Source organism: Dreissena polymorpha, chromosome 9, assembly GCF_020536995.1.
Source record: "Dreissena polymorpha isolate Duluth1 chromosome 9, UMN_Dpol_1.0, whole genome shotgun sequence".
NCBI lineage: Eukaryota > Metazoa > Mollusca > Bivalvia > Myida > Dreissenidae > Dreissena > Dreissena polymorpha.
In genome coordinates, this window is record NC_068363.1 from 64,283,481 (window position 1) to 64,289,480 (window position 6,000).

Below are 6,000 nucleotides of genomic sequence, written 5' to 3' on the forward strand. Positions count from 1 at the left end.
TACGTTATCTTGTTGCTTATTAATTCTTCTTTCAAACAAATATAACTTTTAGTATATTCCCGTTGTTATTTATGGATTTACAGCGTGTTAAACACAAGAAATACACATTTTATGTTTTACCACCGCGCGTTTTAACGTGTTGTGGCTATCGATCTTTTACAATTAGCGTACAGCGAAGCGCCGAGGTTATACATTTTGATGTACCCACTCACGTCTTTTGTTAAATTTTAGTTTCATTTCTCGGCCGATTTTGACAAATTATATATCATTAGAAAGCGTACGTTACGTAGTAAACAGATATATAAATATTAATTACGTTTTTCTTCTGATTTCGACAGCCCGGCGAGTTATAACATTAACTTTTGCAAATATCATACCGTTTTGGAGTTATAGAATCTAGATTTACGGTTGACATGTTCGTACTTAATACCAATTTGTAGCGTTTATATTTGGAGTTCAGTTTTAAAAATTACATCTTGCTTAGGAGAATAGAATTCTGTATACGATAGAAAAAATAATTGTTTAAAAACGAAAGTAATTAAGGAATGAAGGCGGAAAAAAGTAGCGCGCGTTCCTAACGCACTGAACTGATGCTACGGTCTTGGCGATTATGCTTTTGTTTAGAAACCGGCCATTGAATTTCCTTTGCCATATTATTATATTTTTATGGAATATATAGTAGTATTTTGTTCACGAAACATATCAATAAAGCTTATTATAAATGAATCTTAATAAATTAACGATTTCAGCTCTTGTTTATAACACAGAAAGGGTGTCAAATTTATGATGAAACAGCGTATATAGCGGACCCTCTCGATATTATTCGGCTTTGCAAGCATACTTAAAATAAAATGGGTGTCAAAAACATTCATCGTTTGCTGTTTATTATCAACGAGGTAATTATGTATATTTATTTGAAATGTTATTTACCTTAAATTATCAATTTATTAAAGATTCTTGAAAATCACGGTCGGTGTTACGCGGTTCATTTCGTATTTTGACATCAGGGCATCATGTCCAACTATTCAAAATCGGGTTTTTTCACCGGGCCGATGACGGCTTAGATTTAGACAGGCAGACAGATAGTTTATTCAGACTTATACAACAGTACATCGTCTTCAACTCAAATATATAGATTATTTTTAGACGAATTGTTAGGTGATTACACATATGGCAGTGATGATTCTGAGAATGTTGCCATGTTTCTTATCCGTGTAATCTAGACTCCGTGATTGAGCATTTTTATCGCGGTGTTCAATAAAAGATACCTCAATAATCTTGTTTATTGATAGATCTGTGGTTTTATTGCCCCTATGTTCAGCACAAACCAATTATCTCGTTATGATCATATACTGTGCCGACCAATACTAAATAACATTATGGTGTCATACGCCACAGCAGGGACCTATACTTGTATATTGGTCCCTAACCACAGGTGGCAATGTCTGGTAAGTTAACACTTTTTATGATACCTCCATGTCTTCTCGTGGTTTTAGTGGTCATTTCTTGGAGTAATGTAACGCCAAATACTCAATTTTGCGTTTATAAGATATGTAGCGTATTGAAAACATTTATAGTCATCTGCCCATACAGATTGCCATAAACTAAATACTGTATAGATGTCAGCCAGCTTAATCATAATAATTATAAGTGCTTAATACCTATACATGTACATTTTAAACATTTAAAAAATCTAATACTTAACATTTAACGTATTTAGCGGGTACCGGTAAAAAACTCCGTCATTTCGTAGTCCTATAAAGAGTGTATGGTAGTGTACGGAACAACATGATTAAAAACAGCATTCTCATTAGACCACAACGGGGTTAAATAATCTTTCCAAAAAATACAAATAATACAGAGTTTTAATTTAGAATTCTATACATTTATAACTCTGATAACTTATAAAGATATTTCAATATACATGCATAGACAGTTGACCGTGATTTTCAAGAATCTTTAAATAATTTTAATTAATTGATAATTTATGGTTAATAACCTTTCATATAATTTTACTAGACTTGCGACACCTTAAGGGTTTCGCGGGATGGAATGAGTGGGGAGATCATATACAATTTTCAGCTTTCTGGAAGCAAGGACCCTCTGGACGTGAAACATCAGCTTTCCAACACTATATGATTCCAGTTCCAAAGCACATATTGCATTAGTTCAATGGGAAGAACATAAAACGTCATATTCACAAATCTCTGAAAAACAAACAGTGCTAAAAAATATTTAAAGTAGTCATTTACTATTTAATTGATTATGTCCTCTGATTGTTGCATTTTTAATTTAAATATGTGTTCCTATATGCATTTATTGTTGTATTGACTTAAAAAACTAAAATGGATGCGCATTCTTAGTTTGCTGTCTTAGTCTACCCTAAAATTATACATGTTTCTTGCATTATTGAATTATCAAAAACTGCATACTTTTAAAGGCATTGTCAGAGTTATTTGGTTAAGTAAGAGACAAAGTAAAGCAAATATATTCATTTTTCTTTAAATGAATCATCCTCTGAAGCCCCAACTGGGATTCAAACCCAGATCTCTTTCTTCTGGGAAGGAAAGTATTCTATCTTGAAATACAAGGGCAAGTAAGAGGACAATTTGCAATTTTAAACCTATAAACATATAAACTTAATTTTTCACATGACCTTAGAAACAACACAGACATCTCTGAATCTGAAATACATTACAGTTACAATTCAGGTTTTTAGTATTGTGCATTGTACATGAATGTTTAAATATTGTATTTATCCTTGGTACACAGAACTGCCTAAAGATGCGTAAAATACCAGTATTCAAATCTGAAAATATCCCATGTGTTTGTTTCACTCTGTAAGTATCCCTATTTTATTTCAATAAAGAAGTTTTTCCTTCTCCTGAAAATTTAACTAAATGTCAGTTATGCTACTTTTTCATTCAGCAAATGACCTGTGTCCGTAATGTCAATTTTGAAAATTTGGTAAAAACATTATTTTTACCAAAAAGGTAGACTTAATATTATTAAACAGTTGATGTATGTCACCTTAATAAAAAAAAACAAAAATGAGAAAGAAATAAAATGTTTAAAAATGTCAGTTACATGACTTATAACATTAAGTAGACATTATAGCTTTGATACTTTAGGATACGAGTAGACCTTAACACAAATAGGATAAGAGTAGACCAGAACACAAAATTTACCCAAATTTTCAATTTTCTAACTATAAAAGGGGGCATTATTCTGTCAAAAAACAGAAAAAAATAGGTACGAAAAAAATGTGTGTACGAAAACAATTGGGTAAGAAAAACTTATGCCAAAAAAATATATGCTAAAATAGCTTGGGGTCTTGACCACCAAAACGGCTTGGATTTTAATTATGCTGAAATAACTCGGGGTCATGACCACCAAACTGGCTTAGAATTAAATTATGCTGAAATAGCTCAGGATCTTGACCACCAACCTGGCTTGGATTTTTATTATGCTGAAAAAGCTCGGGATCTTTACCACCAAACTGGCTTGGATTTGAATTATGCTGATAGTTCGGGTTCTTGACCACCAAACTGGCTTGCATTTTAATTATGCTGAAATAGCTCAGGATCTTGACCATCAAACTGGCTTTGATTTTAATTATGCCGAAATAGTTCAGGATCTTCACCACCAAACTGGCTTGGATTTTAAATATGAGGAAATAGCTCGAGGTCTCGGCCATGAAACTGGCTAGGATTTTAATTATGCTGAAAAAGCTCGGGTTCTTGACCACCAAACTGGCCTTGATTTTAATAATACAGAAATAGTTCAGGATCTTGACCACTAAACTGACTTGGATTTTAAATATGCTGAAACAGCTCAGGGTCTCCCCCACGAAACTGGCTAGGATTTTAATTATGCTGAAAAAGCTTGGGGTCTTGATAACCAAACTGGCCTGGATTTTAATTATACCGAATTAGTTCAGGATCTTGACCACTAAACTGACTTGGATTTTTATTATGCTGAAATACATGTAGCTCGGGGTCTCCGCCACCAAACTGGCTTGGATTTTAATTATGGTTAGAAAGCTCGGGGTCTTTACCACAAAAATTGACCACCAAACTGGCTTGGATTTTAATTATACCGAAATAGTTCAGGATCTTGACCACTAACCTGACTTGGATTTTAATTATGATGAAATAGCTCGGGGTCTCTGCCACCAAACTGGCTTGGATTTTAATTATGGTGAGAAAGCTCGGGTCTTGACCACAAAAATGGCTTGGATTTTAATTATGCTGAAATAGCTTGGGATCTTTACCACCAAAGTGGGCGGGGCCCTGGGGTGGGTAATGTGAACATGGATGGTCGAGACACTGTGTTGTCATAAGAAATCTTTAGTATTAATTTGTAGTCAATTGGTGAAAAATGGTGCGGCAGAGGCCGACGCGTATTCCCATGCCGCATGTTTGACCCAGGGGGCGCCCCAGGGTTGGTAATGCGGCCCTGCATGGTTGAGATTGACCGTAACTATTGTCTTAAGAGATTTCGAGTGCTTGACAGGTTAATGTAAGCCATCATGGAGACGGGTGGTTTATGTGGGTTGGTGGTAATTTAAAAGATGAAGTTTCAAAAATAAATTATAAAAATAAAATTTGGGGGGGGGGATTCTGGGGTGGGGCATGGGGGATAGTTTGGGTGCAGTGCATTGTGGTATGTCAGGTTAGTGTTGTTTTGTCAAAGTATGAATCAAATGTGATCATAAATAAAGAAGTTATGGCAATTTAAGCAAAATGTTCAATTATCTAAGTATAAAAGGGGCAATAATTCTGTCAAATGCTTGATATAGTTTTCTGCTCTTGTTTATAGATTGGGATCATGTTGGTAAAGAAGTATGCAAAATATGAAAGCAATATGGCAAAGGACATAGAAAATATTTGAGGTGGTATGCAAACTTTAACATAGATTTATCAATAATATGCATATTCTTAGTATAAAAGGTTAATAATTCTGTCAAAATGCTTGATACAGTTGTCTGCTCTTGTTTATAGATTGGGATCATGTTGGTAATGAAGTATGCAAAATATGAAAACAATAAGTCAAAGCAATATGGCAAAGGACATAGAAAATATTTGAGGTGGTATGCAAACTTTAACATAGATTCATCAATAATATGCATATTCTAAGTATAAAAGGGGCAATAATTCTGTCAAAATGCTTGATACAGTTGTCTGCTCTTGTTTATAGATAAGGGTCATGTTGGTAAAGAAGTACATGTATGCAAAGTATAAAAGTAATTTGTTAAAGGACAAAGAAAATATATGGGATGGTACACAAACTTTAACATGTGCATGCTAACGGTAACGCCGACGTGATCAGGATAGCTCCATTATATATATTTCATATATATTAGTCAAGCTTAAAATGAGTGAAAATCTCTGACCCGTCTCCACCCCATCCCCTTTAACTTTTGACCCAGGGGTCAGATCAAAATTCCAAATATTGCAGGGTCGCACATAATGCTCATAGCTACCATGTGTTTAAGTTTCAAGGTTCTAGTGCTTATGGTGTAGGAGATAGTGGCTAGGACAGACGGACAGACTGATGGTGGAGATAACCACAATGAACCTGTTAACAGCCAACTAACGCTGCCAACAAAGCACAAGCTTTACGTGTCAGGATGCGGCACTATCTATACAAACTGCATAAGGAATTACAAGACGCTTAGGGTTTGAGTTACACCAAACCTGATTATGAGTCTTCCACACCTTAAGCATCTTAATAACCCTTTGCATGCTGGGAAATTTGTCGTCTGCTAAAATGTCGTCTGCTGAATTTCTAAAATAAGCATTTTCTTCAAAAAAAATTCAAAGAATACTATCAGAATAGCAAACAGTTTGGATCCTGATGAGACGCCACGTTTTGTGGCGTCTCATCTGGATCCAAACTGTTTTCAAAGGCCTTTAAAATTCGGTTCCCGCACTGAAAGGGTTAAATATACTTATTTGCTTGTGTACATGTACCTGATAATAAATTATTATTATTACC